General features: G+C 43.0%; 1 long non-coding RNA gene across 1 annotated transcript in view; it reads left to right on the plus strand.

The window, feature by feature from the left end:
* LOC146438127 (uncharacterized) overlaps positions 1 to 20,494 on the plus strand; it is an 89,637-nt gene that overhangs the window by 60,453 nt on the left and 8,690 nt on the right. The window contains exon 2 of the long non-coding RNA XR_014851668.1: positions 17,916 to 18,723. This is a non-coding gene — a long non-coding RNA (uncharacterized LOC146438127). The remainder of the gene's footprint in view (positions 1 to 17,915; positions 18,724 to 20,494) is intronic.

A 20,494-nucleotide genomic window follows, 5' to 3' on the forward strand; every position in this document is an offset into this window, starting at 1 on the left:
TGTGATCATAGATATCATCTTAAAGTATCATCATACTGATGCATGATTTTTCACATTGCAGTAATTAAGTGCTGGGAGGCTCGATAAGTGCTGGGGAGAGCTTAGGCTGATCACAGTGAGTACTGAGCTAAGAAAGCCACACTGCTGTGACGTCTGTTTTCTTAACCTCTTGTACTTGGTTCTGGCAGGATATTTTATGAAATTATCTTTTAAAATAGGTCAGTTGTGTAAATATAATCAAGAAGTTTGCCCGTAAGTTAGAGTGGCTTATTAAAAAAAAAAAAACTGCACTGCTCAAACCATTAGTGGCCAGCACAGGTCGAGATGAAAAAGAAGATAAATCTGTTGCATAAGATTGTGTGAGATGGAAGGATCTCTGCAGAGTGTCTGCCTGAGTCTTACCGCATGCCAGCAGGTTTGTAAAAACAAGCTGCATCAGCCCAGAATTAGTGAAGCCTAGCCAAGTCCAGTTTTTTCTCATGTGGGTTTTGTCATGTCTAATAAACTTGCCCTTGGTAGAGACACTGATAAGGTGTCTTTCCTGTCAATGCCAGCTTGCGGGAAACTTGTAGGAAGCATGTATCAGAAAAGATGAACTGAAATTGGGCAGTGGGCTCAATACATAATCATGGCACACACAGAAGCTTTGTTTTCCCAGAAACTCAAATTCTTTAGGTGTCAACCTCTCAGCTGAGAAGCTGTCTGGAAGGAGGAAGAGGAGAAGACAGTGAAGGATAAAATTCAATATTACGATGTACATTAACAGCTTCATAAGGGCAAACAGAGAAACTGTGTGTGTGTAGAAATGCAAGGGGAGGATTTTGGGGAGATTGCAGGAATCTGGTCTCTTTCCACCATCTCTATCCAGCCTTTAATCCTGCTTGACAACTGCACTCTGCCACACTTGGCTGGGGTATTAGCAAAGAGGGGATATTTTTTTTCCAATTTTTTCTTCTTACTTATTTTTTCATTCTGTTCTTTTTTTCCCCCCTTGCTGGATGTCCTTTCTGGAGCATCTCCTGTCTGCCTGCCTCAGCCCCACTTGGCAGCAATGCGCCTGCGTGCTGCAATGCCCTGAGCCGTGCTTAACGTGTCCCCAGGAAACCTGGCCCCACGTCCGCTGGGACCGAATTTCAAGGCATATCCCTATTAGCTTATTTTGATGTTTTTATCTTTCCGTGATCGGCTACCATTCTCTGCAGCCAAAACAGACACTTTCCCGATGGCATCGAGTGAATTTTTAGCTCTCCTCTGAGGAGAGGCCTTCAATAAAAGATGAGCCTCTTGCCACGCTGACTGGCTGGAGCTCATTGGCGTCTCCGGCGGTTCCTGCCTTTCGCTGTAAGTTTACACTTGTGTGAACATCGGCTCGGCTGCCCCGTGTTGCTGTAAGTGGAGGTTTGCACGCAAACATGGCCTCCACGAAAGCCACCTCAGGCGAAAGCACTTCCCGCACCAGTAAAATGTAGTGTTACCCGGGGTCTCCAGTGGGTAACTCTGCCAGGGGTTTGGCAGTGGGGCATGTTTTAGTCATGAGGGATGGGGGTCCCTTCCCTCCCAGCTCCCCCCTGACTAGGGAGCGTGGCAGGTTTGCTCAAAGGCGCTTGAGAGCAGATTGCCTGTGATTTCTGAGGAGGGGGCACATCACCTCAAGGAAATTTGACTCAGCTGTGGGAGTGTTTGTTGAAGGTTTGATACACGCAAACCTTGTGCTCTGCAGGAACACCACAGAAGCCCCATCTCCCTTCTTTAACTCCTGAGCTCCCATCTTCACTTGCTCCAGCTATGAAGAAACAAAATGCAAATAAACCTGCCAGTTTTCTTCTGCAGCCTGGGAGATGCAGAAGGTCTGTGGGTCATTCAAATTCCTCTTCTACTGAAGCCAAAATGACTGAAAATCCATAGGAAATTTTAAAATGGGGGGGATACACACACACAGTAAATCAGGTTAGGTTTTGCACCTGCTGAAACCTCCTGTGTTTCTTTTACTTGTGAAGCTAATGTTTCTGTCTTTCTGCCCTTAATTACAAGGTGGGAAGCTCCTTGTTGCTTCAGGGCCACCCCTGCTCTGTGGCACAGATTGGGAATGTCCCTGGGGGCGGGGGGGAGTAGCAGCTCCCACCAGGATATGGATTTTTGCCCAGAGTCTGTAAAATATAGGTGAAAAGATGGGGATCCTTAATGCCATAAACCCTATAACTTCTAGTTTCACCTGTCTCATATTTTATGGGAAGTGCGCGCAGAGGTGAAGAGGACCAAGTGAGGAATTTCTGCAGGAGGCTTGGGACAGAGTCGTGTGTAGGGAGCGTGGAGAAGAGAAAAACTCTTTTTCACTGTTCTGACAAAGTCCCATGAAGCTGGTGGAACTACACTCTGCGCTATTTCAGTACTGATGCACCCAAAATGGAAAGTAATTAGATCAATGTGCCACTTGCTAGTTCTTAGAGTTTCTACAACTGCTTTATGGGAATTTCAAAAGCAGGCTGGGACTGTCCTACATCCCAGGTGGAGAGAGCTTGGCTGGATAATAATTTTCTGGGCTGTCCTGCTTATTTCCCTGTGCCATGCAGCCATCTGCATCCAAGTCCTGGGGGAGGCAAATTTAGGAGCTATATTTGAAGGTAATGTTGAACCAGGTTACCAAAGGAGAAATGCTGTAAATTTTCAGGAGATGCAAGCTGGGGTGTTTTAGGAGGCTGCAGGCAAGAGAGCTACTGGAGGGGAGAGGGGTACTTGCAGAAAAGAGGCTGAAGCTACTTAGCTAAAGGGGAGATGATTAGCTTTGCAATATATTTGCGGGACAACTGACTTTTTGGACGAATATTTAATTTTTCTTTAGTAGCTTATCCTTTAACAGCTGTCAGCACGGCAGCAAAGCACGTGGGAAAATGCTGCTGCTGAAAATGGGAGTTGATAAGGGGAAACTTTTCAAAAGCAGGTGGCTCCTTGGGGTCCCAGGACCCACTGAGTTTCAGTCAAGTTTATTCAGTTGTTCAGGAGCTTTTGAAAAATTACTGTAAGTCTCTCCCCTCTCATTATTGCAGGCTCCCCAGCAGGTAGCTCAGGCTTCTATAATCCTTAAATCAAATATGACAACTTCTCTCCTCTATTGGTTTTCATTTTCACACCAACTTCAGGATGGATATTTCTCTTCCTCCTTGTTGCCAGTGGACTTATATTAACCATTTTAAAAGAAGCACCAAACATTATCTGTTTTTGTATTCAGGCATGCCAGTTAATGCCAGTTGCTGCAGCTTTGAGTAATTCTGGAGATTAAAAAGGCAGTGCTCATAAAGGAAAGCCAGATCCATGCTAAATGCAGTAGTATTATTTATGACTGTGTTTGCTTTCTGTTTTCCAAAATCTCCTCTATAAAGTCAACACTTGGCATTAAAATCTATCTTAAGATATCAGGCTGAAGTGTGTAAGGAAAAAAACAATAACTTTGAGCAGCACATTTTCATTACCCTGGAACTAAAAAAAGTCCACTAAGAAATAGTGGAATGGTTCCTTGAAGCCTTTTTTTTTTTCCCCACCTTTTCATACATATTTTCTCAAGGAGTTTAATCAGGCAAAAGCTTTCTTTATCATCTGACTTTTTTTTTTTTTCATTCCTTTGGTGGTTCCTGACCTTTTGGGAAATTGCTCATTTAAAATACTGCAAAGAAAGTGCTGTCAGTTATTTATCAGGTTTTATGCCATGATTTGGGAAAACAGACCTTGATTTACTTGTGCCATTAGAGACTGCATGAAAGGAATAAATGAGCATTTTCCAATAGCATCTCTAAGTAAAACCAGCAAAGTCTGTCAGTTACGTTTTTGCAGTTTGTGTACTTGAAAAAGTACACAAAAATATTAATTGGCTTGTTGACTATATTGATAGATCCAAGGCAATTTTAAATGCCTTGACCTGGTTACTGAATATTTGCTCACTAAGACCAGTATTTTAAATTATTTCCTACATAGCACTGTCCAAACTGCATAACCAGGAATGGGAATGGAGAGGTGCCCAGAGCCCGGTGCTGTGGGAAGAGGTGTGGCAGGGGATTGAAATGAAAAGGCAATTATTTCGTTTTCAAACCGTTCTTTAAATAAATGCAAAGCTCTGCAGGACGCAGTGAGAATCACCTTTTGGGGTCTGGGAGGGCAAGCACTGCCACGAAATATTTCTTTGCCTGGCTAATCCCTTTGGGAATTTTCATGTGCTTAAAATGAGGTGCCTGCTTGAGCACCTTCCCCAGTCAGAGCCACGGCCAAGGAATAACAATGATGTCGATAGTAAATGCAGCAGGAAATAAGCTGAAGATCAGGAGTGTTCGGCACCCTGTGGCTACCCGTGTTACCGGGCATTTGCACATAATTTTTAAGACTTCCTCCTGCTCCCCATATTCCCCCTCCACATGAAAGCTTTGGGCAGAATCTTTTTTTCATTTCCCCTAAATAAGTGTTCCAGCATATGGGATGAATTTTTAAAGGAGGAAAAAAAACCCCTGTTAAATATATCTAGCATGCACTTCTCCAGTGCTCCATCCATTCCTCGTTGATTAGCAACTGGAGAGGCTCAAGAGGTGCTTACAAAGGACTGATTACAAAGTCAAAGAAAATGAGACATTCTCCAAAAGGGCTTCTCATCTGCTGCTGTTTGTGCTGCTGTGCTTTTCCTGCAACTCTGGACCATGTCTGTAATAGCTTTGCACCTTTTTTTCTTTTTCTGAAGAACTCACTGAACAGGCTGCTTATTCTGGGAAGCTCCTTTGAGAGGCTGGAGGTATTTTTAAGAGTCATTCCCTACGTGTTTAACACGAGCAAATATTTTAGAGCTCCACTTTGACAGTTGTAAGTAAATATAACTCTGGTTTAGCTGCACAGAAAGAATCTGGATGTTTCACCTGCAGAATAAAAGAAGTGTTTTTTTTCTTGGCATTTATAACCCCTATCCTCTGTAAGCAAAACCTCTTTGCATTTTGTATTTTAGAAAGAGTTTACAGAAAGTGCTTACAAATTGCATCGTGTGCGGTCTGAGGTAGAATGTAGGCTGGCTGTATTTTGTGGGCACAATAAATACAGCTTTTGATGAGAGTCTCGGCTGTGGATGTTAAGTGAAGCAGAACAATAACAGCAAAAACTTCAAATTCATGTACTTTCACCTTCCCTCCAGATTCTCACTTGAGAATGAAAAATCAGCAGTCTGGGCAGACAACTGGACTGTGTTTTGCAATAACAAAAGATAATGTGGAATCTTCTCATTCGGGCAAAAAGAGGTTAAAAAATACCAGATTGTGGCATAATTACCAAATTACGACATCTAATTTGTAGGTTTAGCTTGCTAATTGTGTGTGATACATGGGTTGTGAAGGAAGAATACCAAGCACTAGAAGCTTTCCTTTTGTCTTTGGAAATTTGTTTTGGTTAGGGAGAGAAAGAGGAAAAAATCTGCCTTTATCACATGCAACTGAGCCTTATTCTCTTGTGCCAGGTGGAACAAAAAGTAACTATACAGAGTCGTGGGTGACACATTCGTTTTAAGAGAAAAAGAGTCTGTGATAGGCATTTTGCAGTGTTTAGATGCATCTAATGTATGTACATATGCTTTTGTGAAAAAGGAATTCTTAGAGGGAAGACTAGCACCCTGAAGTTTTTATTGCCAGAGTGTGTTTTCAATGGCTGTCAGGAGTGCCAGTGTTGATATTTAAGATGAATTTGTGTGCAAGTGCCAGCTCTGTCTGCACAGCCAGTTGCTCCACGTTTTTTTTTCTCTGCTTTGTAAGTAACTGTCAGTATTTGCTAGTCAATATTAAGCAGGACTATTTACCCTGTCAAAAATGTATGCTTTTAAATTAATTCTGAAGTAGCGGATATACTGTTCTCCCTTGCAGTTGATAGGCAGGGTTAATATTCTCGCAGCTGAAATCTGGGGACTGGAGCAAAATGCAAATGGCCACGAAAGAGCTGGCTTGAGAAGACAGCTGCGTGTGAACTTGACAGTGAGGGAAGCAAGAAGGTACAAAATGATGACCTACATTTTGCTAGGACAAACCTAGTCGTTAATGAAAGCAAAGAGCATACAGTCATTTGTACTTTTATGTGTGTGCATTCCTAATGCTCACACTTGCAGCAAACCCACAATCTGTCTTGAAATCATTCTGAGGTATTAAATAGCTTTCTATACAGCAGATGCATTTGAGCTGAATCTTCTAGGACTGCTGCAGTGGACTTGAAAAACTCAGTCAATATTGGCAAAAAAAAAGAAGCACTGCCTTTTTTGCTCATGCACATGTAAACATTTCAGTTCCTAAAGGAGGTGCTGTCACTTTTAGCTGTGTTTTAATTAAAAACAAACAAACGAAAACAAACAATCCAACCTAAACCTGGCAACTATTTTAATTTCAATTTTAAGAACTTGCACCCCTTTGGAGGGGGAAGGGGGGAATGTTGCAGCACACACTGATTAACCAGTAGGAATAACACAATGCACTCAAACGAAACCCTCTTCAAATCAATAGCAATCCTGATGCTGGACAGATTTAAATTCACCTGAGAGCTGTATTTTACCTTGGAGATAAGGGAACTGGTTGCACTGAGCTTAGTTGCGTTAATAATAATAATTACGCATCGAATTAAATACATTCTGCCCCACACATGGCACATTGCAGCAGCAAAATCTTCATAAATAAGAGGTGCAGAAATGTGTTGTATGAAAAAATGAAAACTGAACAGGGATTACAAAGTCACTGTTTTGTTTGTAGATTACCCTGACTCTGCTGTTATTTTTTTTCCTCCCATAAATTCAAACTCTTAAAGAAAACTGATTATGACAGGATTTATTGTTACTGGAAGCAAGAGTTACAGGCCATATTGTACCTTGGGAATTTAACCAGCCCAGAGTTTAGAGCATATGTGGGAGGACCAGTACAGTAATTAAGGGACATCTCAGTCATTCACAGCAATCTTTATTTCAGGGAACTGTATCCATGCTCAAAAGCCGAAGAAATAAATATGTATAGTTTTAGAGAATAGGTGGAAAATGTGCATTCTGAAACAGAGGAAAGGCTGAAATTGAAATGTCATAACCAGACAGGCAGATGCAGTTTCCAGCATGCTCTTGTAATTGCAGATGCGTTCTTGTGATAGCAGATCCACTTTCTCAGTCTTGCTTTTTTTCTCTTTGGTCTCGTGTTTGGAGTCAGAAATACCTCAGGTCAGTAATATTCTTACTGGCAGAAGAGCCCTGCAGCTGCCTGCAGCTTGAAGGGGGTGTCCTTTCATAACAGTGGGGCATTGAACAAATATTTAAGGAAAAGGGGGAACAGAGAGTCTGGAGAAGCTATGCTGCAGGCAAATAATCTTCTGCTATCTGAGGGAGGAAGTGAGGCATCCTGGGCCTTCCTGCCTTTCTCATTTTTTTTATAGGCTGTGGATTTCAGGGCTGTAAATCACATTGGCTAAACTCTTTTGTTTGTTCATTTACATGCAACATTCTCACAGTAGGGACAGCAGAATTGGAGAGGCTTTCCAGTGTTTGAGTTGCATGTGTAGATACCCTCATAGCTCCATTTTCCCTGGCTGATATTGATTTCCCTGTGCAAGCTACGTTTGCACAAGGAGGGTTCACCTTTAAGGGACATTCCTTGTGTCCTCCATAGAGAAAGGAGAACCATCTCCTGGACACTGTTGCTTTAATGAAGGGAAAAGCTAACCTTACAACATATGTCATAATTTATCAGGTTTTTTTCCACAGTTTTACCTTGCATGGCTCAGCAGGAGTGGAACTTGTTTGATTTGATCCTAATTATATTTTTTATATATCTTAAATCTCAGATGTTGAGACGATTTACATTAATTAAACTTCAGTTGGCTCTAAAATTGTCATGTATCAATTTCAGCAGCGTTTATAGAGAACAAGATAGAGGATTTAAATTACACACCATATGGGGCAATGCTAGGGACATTTGCTATTGTGTTAATTGCTTAGAGCTACATTTTCTATCCTCCTTCTGAGTGAGACATTTGCTCTCATGCTTGCTGAATTAGGTGAGGAGTTCCTTGCTCAAATGCAGTATGCAGATTACTCCCCCTCCTGCTGGCTTTTGCTCTGCTGCAAGGGTCAGCTTTTCGGAGGGGCTCTGCTGCCATTAGCACCAGCCTCACCTCTGCCTTTGCTGGGAGGCAGAAGCAAAGGTGTCTGAGGGGTCCCTGGCTGACACACCAGGATCCCACCAAATCCTCTTGGGGTTAAAGAGCCTGCTAATAATGAAAATAAGCAGCCTTCTTCACTGACATGGTGGAGAGAGGCGTGCTTTGTTGGATCCTGAAATGAGCCTGACTTTTCCATCCGCAGTTCTGAAAGCTGTCAATGCAGTTGTGTCTTGGCTTTGTGGGCACAACAGGGACAAGCCCAACAAGTGATCCCCAGCCTGCTTCTGCTGCAGGAGAATTAACATTTGCAAGATGCAGATACCAATTTGCAGGTCTGTGTTGGGTGTTAGCAAAGCAATGCCAGACATGCCACTGGGAAAGGGGCTTGAGTGAAAACCAGTGGGCTCCTATGGAAGAATTTGTAAAAAAAGGGGTTATGGGTGTCACAACTAGCCTGGGAGGAAAGGGCTTTCCAGAGTGAGCTGAAAGGCAGAGTAACTTTACCCTCTTCCTAAATTTTGCAAGTGATTTTTTGAGTGAGCTTACTGAATCAGTGTTTCAATTTGGGGGAAATCAAGACTGAAATGCCTTAACATCTCAAAGAATATAAACTACTAGTGAGTAGCATCCTCTTGAGAACCTTGGGATTAGGGATCCACTCCTTCATGAAACATCTCACTTTTCCACGTCTCTTTAAAAAGGTCCACATCCTTCTTCAAGTAAGAGATAGAGAAGGGGCCTGATGGTTAGAGGAAAATTATTCCGTATGCTCAGCAAAGCTTTCCTCCTCCAAGACCTCTCCAGGTGAGCCCTCAAAACCTGAAGAGGATGAAACCAGAGGTCTTAGTCCAAGACTGAATCCCTGCCAGACAGAAACTTTTGCAAAAAAGACCTTACAAATATCAGTGCAAATCAATTTGCCTTGCAAGATCTTAAAGCACTTGAAGGTTTCCCCTTAGCTGACTTCAAAGAAGTGGGGAAATAAAATACAAAAAAATTTAAGGGAGGTGTTACATGCAGCCGTATCTACTGGTTTGCAGAGTATTTCTGCTTCTGTCTGGTGCCTCCTGCTTGGCAATATTGTAATGGGATTCTCCCATATTAATATTTTAAATGAATAAATAAATATCTGATGAGAGGCTGTGGATCTCTGCAATCTTTTCATAAATTTTGTGGAAGGCAAAAAGAGAATTAAAGATGAGATTAAAACAGCCTGGGTGATGTATTTCTCTGGGATGTGGTAGTCTCTAGGTATTTATGCTGCGCCGTTGATGTTACAAGTTACATCTATATTAAAAAGCATGTGGGTCTCTCTCTCTTTTTTCTATCTCTGTCTCTCTATAAAGGCCATGCAGGCTGTCTGTCCTCAAGGAGGGTCCTGATTTCTGCTAGAACTGTTGTGATAATGATAGTCTATGGCAGCATACTGCTTTTAAAGTATTGGTGGTTTATATGTTTTCACTTAATTTTGGTCTGAATCTGTTTTAGCAAATTAATCAACTGTACGAGGATCAGAAGTCTTTTTTTCTTTCCATTTGGGGGAAACAGCAAGCTTTTTTTTCTCTCTGGCTCTGCATTGCAGAGTCCAGTTCTGGCATGAAAGAATGCTGAGCCTTTATTGACAGTTAGCGAGAAGCACAGGGTGAGAGAAGATGATGGAAAGAAACCACCCTGTCTCCCTTAATAGATGAGGAATCTCCAAAAGCCTGTCAGAAGTGCTGCTGTACTCCAGGACAAATACTAATATTAATCCCAACATTATAACTACATCTCTAGCTGTTAACACAGATCACTACTGCTACCCTGAGTTTATTCATAAAATGAACCACCCAGATTCTGCAGGACTCTGCAGAAGCCTCAGGGGTATCCTGCATTGGCCCAGCTCCTCCTAGATCAGGAGACCTTGCATAGACCTTGCCAGGGCCAGGCATTTTGACAGCTCCTTCCTCTTCCATCCAGATGTATTGGAGATTAAAGGTCTGGGGTTAAATTCTGCTCTGACTCAGCTGTGAACATTTCTGGAGGTCCAGGACCTGATTTGCAGTTCACCTCAGTGCTGGTGTGAAGAGAATTAGTTATTTTAGGTACAACCACTGCATCTTTTCTCCAAATGAAGTCAGGTGTGAACTAAAAATCCTTTTTTCATCTGGGAATGAAATGTATGTTTTTTCTATTTTTTTCTGCAGGAGAAAAACATTTATCTTTCCCTGCTGTACAGCACACTATGAGTTTGTAGGGAACTGGGGGGAAAGGATGGGTAACCCCCCAAAACTTGTTACTTATAGGTATCTCTGTCATGTCAGCTGTGACACAACATGACTGCAGTTTCCTTGAGTAAATTCCATATTTAGGTGCATTATTTGTTTCCTGTATCTTACATGGGGCTTTGTTCAATATTTCTAAATGGCAAACATTTTTCTTGATGCAAAATGTACAATTGACAAACTGCCTTTGGGAAAAGCAGCGTTATTTTCACCAGGAAAACTCTTAATAAGAATAAACTATGACATTTAGTCATTTTTCAAAGTGTTTCTCACTGAAACTTTAATAACCTCCTGCTACATATCCTAAGTCATTGCTCAGCACCTACTGTGAACCTTCCCACCAGGCAGCTGCGTTTTGTGGGCAGATAGTCTCATATTTTGGCCAGGTTCTGCCTTTGACCTTAAGCTGCATGCAAACAGAAAGCTCCCAGCTCAGCACTGAAGCCCTGTGGCCTCCAGAGTCATCAGCTCCCCTGCAGCTGGAGCGAGGAGCCACAGGAGGGGATAATTGCTGTGCAGTTTCCAAAACATTTTTCTGCTATCTGCTTCCGTGTTTGTGCACCACATTTCTGGCTACCTGTATTCATCAAATTCACGCTTGGAATAGGCTATTGGCTGCACGCTAATAACCCCTTGTTCTTTAATGTTCTCTTTCTAGTTAATTAATCTATTTATGATAATAGTATGTCTCATTTTGTGCTCTCACTCTAGAGGGTGTGTTTGTATTATCCTGCTGTATAGTGTTGACTGGTCCTATTATCATTTATCATTAAAGGCAGCAGCAACACTCTGGCCTGGTCTGCCAATAATTTTTCAATTAATTGCTTAGTGGTTGCTTTTTTTTCACTTTTGATTTTTGCCAGTGAGTACAAGGTCTTTAAACATTCCATCTGACTTTTTCTTTTTGTAGACTTTGCAACTTGCAAGCTCTTTTATGCTGAGGTATCTGAAGCCTGTGGTGTGTGGTAAGGACACAGGAGGGCAGGCAGGCAGAGTGGGCTGTGGGGAAAGCATCCAGGAAGGCAGGGAATCAGGGCTGTGAGCCAGTGGTTCTTTGGGTTGCTCTCTCAGGTGTACTTCTTATGGGAACTGGAGCCTGCAAAGAGTGGTCCAGCAAGCTGACAGCACAAAGTCTGTGTCTGGCATGTGGAACACTCAGGCCTTGGGGGCTGGGATGAACCATAAAAATTCAAGGGATGGCTGCAGTCTTGGACATGACTGTGGACTGACTGAGAACAGTGTTACTGAATGCAAGTTCCTGAATTTATTTTATAGGTGATCCCCCTGTGGAACAGGGTGGCAGCAACAAGCTGCAGCAATAGGTTTGGATGTTCAAAGCTAGCTATGGTCTGTCCCTCTTGCCATGGGGCAGCTGTTTGCATGTTGGGTTCCCATTAGCACTGGACCCAGAGAGGCCATTCCTATTGTCTGCACCTGCCCTGGATTATTGTGAAATGTTAAACAAGGACACGTTTGGTAACAGCAACATATTGCTCCCAACTTCCACTCTGCCACCACAACACACATGCTGCAAAGGACCACAGCCGCCACCCAATGCATCTGTGCCTTGGCTGGCCAGGCTGCTGGATTAATGCTTGCATTTGACCACATTTCAGTCTTCTGGAGCCATCTCAAAAAGGATGACAGCACATGGATTTAGAAAGCAGAATAGCTGCAAGCCACTAAGTACATCTAATGAGGGGGTGTTTGTGAAATAATTGGAGCTGATGATTAGTAGAAATGTTTGGATTTTCTTTGTTTACAAGCACTTCATTATAGGCTTGACCTGCTTACCTTAAATTAATTTTGTTTCCAGCCACATGGCTACTTGTTTCCTTCCACGTTCTCCCAAGCGTTTTATTTTTAAGCAGATTCTCCGCTGGACTGTGTTCATGCCAAGTTTTGTCTTATGTTCTTTATCAGTACAACAATATGAAATATTTAATAAGAAGTTATCACTGTGGTCAATATAAAAGATTAACTAGGTTTGTCAGCCTCAGTTCCTGAAGGAGGAAACCTGGTAGGCAGAAAGAATCAGAAGAAACAGCATCAAATATACGGATGTAGAGTTGGATCAAAACACGGGAAGCCCTGCTTCATGCTCAACAACTTCCCCTTTTGTCATGCCAAAGGCCAGGGAGAAAGAACAGAGCTGTATTTGAATCTAAATTTGCTGTTTGAAACTAAATCGGCCTTCCCCTGCAGAAGAGGGGGCAGCACAGCAAGCCCTTGTGCACAGAAACACTGCAAATGTGTTGTCACCTTGTTGGCACTTCTGTGCTTTTATCCTGGCTCCTGTGTATCCTCAGCCTTTATTTCTGCCTGGGAAATCAGCTGGCTTTTACCCCGCATTCCTCTGGGATGCTGCATAAGTGATTAAAGTCTCATTTTATTTTTTTTTCTCCCGTTATGCTAAAACTCCCTCCTCCAAAGGGTGCTGTCAGTGTGTATGGCAGCTTCCTAGCATGTCTGGTAGAGGCCTCCTGGGGGATTGATGGGCAAGAGATGGCTCAGGCAGCTTTGCAGAGGGAAAATAATGGTATGTCTAGACAGCAGAAATGCTGAAGCAATATTCCCGGCAACAGTGGTGATGCCAGAGAGCGGAGCATGCCCATCTCTGCCAGGTATCAAAGCCCCTTTCTGTGAATTGCTCACTCTGGTGCAGACATCTGCCTTTCCCAGAGGTTTGTTTCAGCCAGGAAGGAGCTTCTATGTTGGCTGCCCCACTGAGGAGAGCACTTTATTCCCAACATGGCTTGTGCTGATGAGTTTGGTGTGTGCTGGCAACAGTGCACGTTTCCAGCATGTGAAGGTTAGGAAGGGATGGCTGACAGGAAACTATGCAACGGTATCAGTACCATTTAGCTATAATAGTGTTTTAATTCTTGTAAACTAATGTGCGTGACAGGCAGAGGTGGCCTCAGAGAAGACTGATAATGCCTGCAGTGTGATAAGGTATATGTTGGGGCTTTTTTTCCTATTTTACTATCCATATGACTCACATAGACCATAAAAAAGATTTAAATTTTCACACACTTCAGTGTATGGCTTATACTGTCAGTACCCTTTGATCACCCACTTAACTCTTACATTCTTGTTAGCATCTTTGATGTTTTCCTTTGTATACTAACAAACAAAAGCCGAAGTTTAGTGATTGCATCATTATGTTTTAAAAAGCATTGAACAATTAAATTCTATAAAGCTGTGATAACTTAAAATTGTTATCGTGCAAATTGGCTTTGTATGTGCATTACACTAACACGCATTTATTTTATAAAGGTCAGCTGTGTCATTGTTGAAGTGCATCCATGTCAGGTTGCTGAGGCATCTCCCAGCACATAGGTTGCCCTGCATATAAAATAAGCATGGAGCGTGTAGAGAGCCTAAGTATTCAGTGTTAGACATGCAGATTTAACTCTCATCTTCTGAAGCCATGCCAGCCACTATTTGGAAAAAAAGTAGCCATGCCTTGCAGCATGAAAGCTTACCGTTTTTGTAGTCTGCAGGAGTAGCAAATTCTAAAGGAAAATATAAGGTGAGTGGGAGCACCCCACTGATGAGCTCTGCAAGTAATTAAACATCTCTGCAGTAACAGGTAGCTGGTACCAACAGTGTGGAGGGTATGTTAGCAAAGCAATGCCATGACAAAGGAGTTGTCTCCTAAGGAGCCAGGTGGTTCATGGTCTGGAAATGCAGTAAACAAGCAGCCTTCTGCATTTGACAGTGGCTAAAAGCAGATTGTTAAAGACAGAGATAGCCCAGAGACACAACTCTGCTACTTGCCTCCCCTGTTCTGTTCAGTGGGGAGGCACACAGCTTTCACCTGGTTTTGAGAGATAGGAGATCCCTTTCCGGCAATTCCAGGCTTGAACAGGCAGTGCTGCAGTTCTTAGTTAGGAATAGCAATAGGGGAGCAGCAGTGCTGCTCATTCCAGCTACCAAGGATTGATGGGAAGCAATATTATTTGTAAATAGGGAGAATGAAAGTTGCTGCATATTCTTTCTGGTTTTATCTCCTTCTATTGTTTTGTGTAGTGACACCTTTCTTTCTGTCATTCCATTTGCATATAGAAATGGAGCAGGAGAAAATGAAAGCTGTGCACTCCCTACTCGAAGGCTTAAAATGCAAAGGATATGGAGGAAGCATTGCTGCTGGTATGGTTTTCTTAATGAGAAACTGAGGTCACAGTCAGAGCATAGAGGTCATGCCCAAATGTTTGTGTGTGGTGGTGCTGGTGAAGCACTCAGTGCGGGGAACATTAAATGGCACAGGAGGGTCCTGCTGTTACAGGACTCCTGGCTAAGACAGCTGGCCAGTGCCTGGCCAGGCTGTTTGATTCCCATGAGGAAGCAGGGTGTATCACAGGTCTGGAAGCTACAGGGATGTTGTGTGCTGTGGATCTGGTCTGGGAAATAACATGCCATGGTCACACGCTGCCTGGTTTCAGAGGCCATCTGACTCTCTGAGTACCAGCCCTTGGGGGCAATTGCTCCCTGCCTAGTTGCATTGTTTTTTGCTAGGAAGAACCCATGGGAAGAGAAGTAAGGAATAGTGACTGGTTTGTTTCGAAGAGATTCATTTATATTGTGCATGAAAATTTTCATGTTTTTGAAAAAAACAAGCCTCATTCCCTCTCCCCTTTTCAAATCACCACCAGCTTCCACTGCTTTACACAAAGTTGCATTTTTAAAAATTCAGTACTCTGAAATTAACTATATATTCAAATAACCCCTTCCTCACTCAGGAACTCCTGAATTTTTGAAAACTAAAGAGAGCTGAAGGGTGTTGGCAAGGGCATGTCTTCAAAACAGTCCCATAGTGCAGATTTGGAAGCATTTGTGAGTTGCTTTGATAATCCTTCTGCTGAGCTACTTTATAACTTCAGGTTCCAAAATACTTCCCTAACTCTAGCCCAGGTTGCTTCAAAAATGAAATGTAGGCACTTAAATCATAAATCATCAGGAGAAAAAATTTGTACTGGTAATGTATAAGCCTTTTTGAGAGTATGACTCCATGTCTTTGGCAGCAAGTCCATAGAACCCATATGTCAGACAACAAAGCAGCTTTTGCTAACAAGAAAATCCCCTCAACTTTGAGAATTAAATTGCCGTGACACCCTACAAGTCATGTGCTCTTTGCAGCAGCCTGTCACCAAGGCACAAACATCTTATTCAGGTCTTACACCGGTAGAACAGTTGCCTACGCAAACCACAAGCTGCACAGGCACCCCTCCACAAAGAGCAAAGCGTGACAAATTTCTTCTGTACTACATCTCATGCAAAAAAAATCAAGGAAGAGTTTTCAAGTGGCACACAAAACCAAGCAAAAATAATTGGCATAGCAAAGTTAGATGTCCTGCCTAATTACGCAGTAAAGAGGCAATGCCTTTGTATGTACACAGGGGAGAGGAGTTAAATACAGACCCTGAGCTGGATTCCTCAACAGGAGAGTGTGGGTGGTTGGTTGGTTGGTTGTTTTCTGCAGAAGGGGAAAACTGCACAGTCAGACAACCACAAACATGTCAAGTCATGACTCGGTTAGTGCCCTGCACTAAGGTGGCATCTAGAAATGGTTTAGATGTTCATTTTTCCTAGACCTGGTTGTCTACTATCACAATGCTGGCAGACAGGAGTACAACCTGCAGGAGACAAACATTTTTCTGGAGAGGCAGTCCAGTGTGTGGCTGGGTACAGAACAAGGAAGGCATTTCTACCCTGTGTCTGCAGCCTGGCTAAGGGTGAGTTGGAGCACCTCACCACATTGCAGACTACAACACTTAAATAGACCATTAGAATAACATCCTTTTACCTGTGCATCCCTGTCTACTTTCCTGTGTGACACATGATGGATGCATCCTATTCAGCTTACTTTTCTAGTGGTCCAGGAGCTTCCTCTACTTCCTTCACATATTTACCTTAGTGGGGAGAAGACAAAAAAAGAAAAAAAAGGCATCAGTGATTTGGTATTTCTTCTGTACTTGTAATACGTGCTTGGCCTGGAAGCCTCTTCTTTTTCCAGACTTGGTGCTGACTGGATGCCATACATATATGTAATATATACAGCATACAGTTAATGATTGAGCTAGGTGTTGGTTATCGAGCATTGATATTTACCGTGGATTCTTTTCCCCACAGTACAGACTGCTGCCATTAGAGAGTCCCTGACACAGTTTGTTCCACAGAGCAGTAATGGAACAGCCTTAAAGAGAGTGTTTCAAAGTCTTATCAGTCATATTATTCTCTCCTTTTCTGTGTCATGGATTTTACTAATCAAAATCACCAGTAATACTTTATTTCAGGCAGCTTAGTAGCCTTCACATCCCTTCATCTCCTGTCATTTGCTTGTTCCTGGTGCACAGTAACAGATTTTTAGCAATAATAGAATCATAGACTATTTTGTGTTCTAAAAGACCTTTAAAGATTATCTAGTCCACCCTCCATGCAATAAGCAAGGACATCTTCAAACAGATCAGGCTGCTCAGAGCCCTGTCCAATCTTACCTTGAATGTTTCCAGGATGGAACATCTACCACCTCTCTAGGCAACCTGTGCTGGTATTCCACTACCCTTACTGTAAAAAAAAGTCTAATCTGAATATTTCTAAAGTATTGAAAGACCACAATAACATCTTCTTGGAGCCTTTTCTTCTCCAGGCTGAATAACCCCAACTCTCTCTGTTGCTCTTCACAGGAGAGGTATTCCAGCCCTCTGATCATTTTTGTGGCCTCCTCTGGACTTGCCTGTCACCAGAGCACAGCAGAGGGGCAGAATCAGCTCCCTTGGCCTGACGGCCACACTTCTTTTGATGCAACATGTGGCTTTTTGGCATATTTGGCTTTTTGAGCTGCAAGCATTCATTGTTACCTCATGTCCAGCCTCTCATCCACTGCTGATGCATCCCTTGTCAAGTTCAGCTCCAGCCATGCCTTGCCCTTCCTGACCCAATCTCTACACAACCAGGCAGTGTTCCTATGTACTTGACAGGATACTTATGCCTGCTTCCACTGCCTGTTCATTTCCTTCTTGCCCTTCAGTTTGAGTAGCAGGTCTCAACTAATCCATTACGGTTTCTTGACATCCTTTTTTGATTTCTTACACCTGGGCATGGCTATCTCTTGCACTATGTGGAGCTCTGAGGCCATCCCTGGCCAAGGGGACAGCCCTGTGTTGAGTGACTGCCAGGATGCTGCCTGATCCTGCCCAGCTCCTGCCACCTTCATGGGCTGGGGGCAGGGGGTTCAGTTCCTGCTCTCTGCAGCACCAGGGGTGCTCTTGACATGGCCACAAATAAATTGTTGTGATCACTTGATTATAAGTATCATAGTTTAATATTAAGTATGTGTTGAATAATCAACTTGCAAGTATATAAATAATGAATTACTAGTTTACAAATATTGGCTGATGATTAAACACTTAATAATTAGTTAATAAACACAGAAAGTATTATCCAAGTGTAACATGTGAAATTGAAGGTGCTCTGTGACTCTTTTCTCACTGAAAATGCCTTTCTTCCCAGGAAGGAAGGAGCAGGTTCCATCCTGGGCTCATCTGCGAAGAGTGAGGGCAACTGGGCCAATGGTGCCACCCGACAAATTGCCAAGCAGGAAACACACATGTACTAGAACACATCATTCCTGCCCTTGAAAGGAGATGGGGAGAGACCTGCCCAGGATTCATTGGATCCATGAGGAAGACGTTAGGCTGCCCATGCCAAGGAGGATGCTACTGCCTGTTCTGCTCCTAGCTGGGGACAGCCCTGCTCATCCTTAAACCAAATTACAGCTTCTCTCCATTAGAGCACTGTGGGCTTTGACAAGATAGTAAGTCAGTCACTGTCCTAAGAATATGAACTGCCATTGTTGAACATTGTCTAAATATGGACTAATGAGTTAATGACTGTTCCAGCTGTCATGCACACCTTGAATAAGGAGTTGGGCACAGGAACACAGTGGGAAAAGGCCAGGCTCAAAGGGGCTCTGAGCAATCTGGTCTGGTGGAAGGCGTCCCTGCCCACAGCAGGGAGGGTTGGAACTAGAAGAGGAGGCTGCTGGCAGGAACTGGATCATCAGGAGCAACCCCCCCAGCATAGCAGAGTGCTAGGAGTGACAGTGCAGGCATCTGAGCAGAGCTGAGCCCAGCAGAGTAACAGCGTGACGCAACTTGGATGCCACAGCTTCCAGAGAATTTGTTGTTGTTTTGGGCTGCAGGCAGGAAACATTAGTCACGGGAGCTCCCCCGCCATCTCGCCTTTGCTCCCCATGGCCATGGGGCACCGTGTGCAGGAATGGTCAGCATCTGGAGAAGTCACATGGACATGGCCTATGGTGAGCATCCACCATCTTGTTTTTCTTGCCAGTGCTGTACATCTTCTTTTAAGTAAAATGCCCTCTCTTTTTGCATACTCTTGTTATTAATATTGTGGTTGTTGTTGTAATTTCAGTACATTGTTATCTCAGCCTGTAGGCTTGACCTTTGTCCCTCCCTTACTGAAAGGAGTAGAGGAAGAGGAGCAGCTTATTTGAAGTTTTTCTGCTGGTAGTACATTACCACAGTAAGCAGAAGCTGAAGGACCAGGAATAACCTCAGTAGCTTGAAAAATAGGATTTCAGATAGAGAAATGTTTTTCATTATTTCCAGCACTTCCCCCATTCTGCTGCTCCTTCTGGGCTGTGGCAATAAGGACCAGTTTGGTTTCTGATGTTCAGTCAGGAAGCATTAGCGCAGGAAGCAGTGTGGGCCATTTTTGCAATGAACACAATACAGACACACAGGTTCAAAAATTGCTTTCAGCATTTGCTCACCTATCAGGGTGCTGTGCCATTTGGACCTGGTAGACATGGGGCTTTTCAGCCAGGAAACCCTACTCCTATATAGCTGTTTGTGCTTAGTACAGAGCTGTTTCTAAAAGGCCTGCTTTTCTTAGCCATTTTCCTGGAATAAAGGTGTTTTGGATTTTTTCTGCCTTAATTTAGCACATACAGCTGCAGCATTTAGTTTGTATGGGCTATATAGGCTGCAGTCATGCCATGAAGTCCCACTCTAGACCCAGACCATGAACATCCCCTAATCCTCTTACCAAAGTTAATATCCCCTGTGCTTCCATGATAAGCAAGAGTGAATAGGAATTCTCAGTCTGCTCTATATCTTGAAGTTCAGGAGAGAAATTAGCTTACATTTATAATGAGCTATACTTATAATAACAACACTGTTTTTAACTAGAAAAATGTTCATGCCATTTTCCTTCTATAATGCTATCTCCATTTAGCTCCACTTTTAAAACTTTCCATGGAGTCAGACATCCTTTGATGCTAATTCATGAACGCTCAGTGAATTCCCGTCACTCCTAATCCCTCAGCCTCTCATTCTTTATAAAATGTCTTAATGCCCTCAACAAGGCCCATTAGCACTGGAAACATGGGTTTCCTTGGCCCCCAGCTGTATTAAAAGGAAGCAAAAGTGAGGGCCTGTTTATAGGATAATCTTGTCTGCCATCTAATCCTCTTTCATTTGGGTTTATTTCGTGTTGGCTTTTTTTTACCTCTTAAATAATTGCATTCTGGCACCAGCCATTCAGAGCACATTTCCCTGACTCAGCCTGACACCTGTAATGCCACCCCCTCACACAGCTCAGGCTTTCTGATCCAATACCCATCACTACTGCTGGCCCTTGTGCAGGCAGGTAGAAACAGCACCTCAGTGTCACAGGAGAGAAAGCTGCTTATCTGCCAAGCTGAGTTACCGCCAACACAAATGCAGCCTTTCTTCCCATTTCTTCCTGTACTTTCTCTTTGGTTTAGGCTTGTACAAGGGATTTTTTAATTGCTAAGGTTCATGTTATGTGCAGTTTATAAGCAGTTCCTGTGTTCCAACTAGGAATAAAATGGTGCAGTGTTAACATGTTTCAGTTGAACAAGGGAAAATTCAGCTTTGATGCCAACTTAGATGCTACCAGTTGAAAACAAGTGGTTTCAGATGAACTTTAAAAGTCAGAGCTGGCATGTAAAAATCAGCCTTCCCTTCCAGTTAAAGTAAACAGAACCAAACCAGACTATCAGACTTTATGTACTGAGTACATAGTTTTTATTCTGTAAAACA

The sequence above is a fragment of the Lichenostomus cassidix genome, chromosome 4 (assembly GCF_008360975.1).
Source record: "Lichenostomus cassidix isolate B80296 chromosome 4, HeHo_3.0, whole genome shotgun sequence".
NCBI lineage: Eukaryota > Metazoa > Chordata > Aves > Passeriformes > Meliphagidae > Lichenostomus > Lichenostomus cassidix.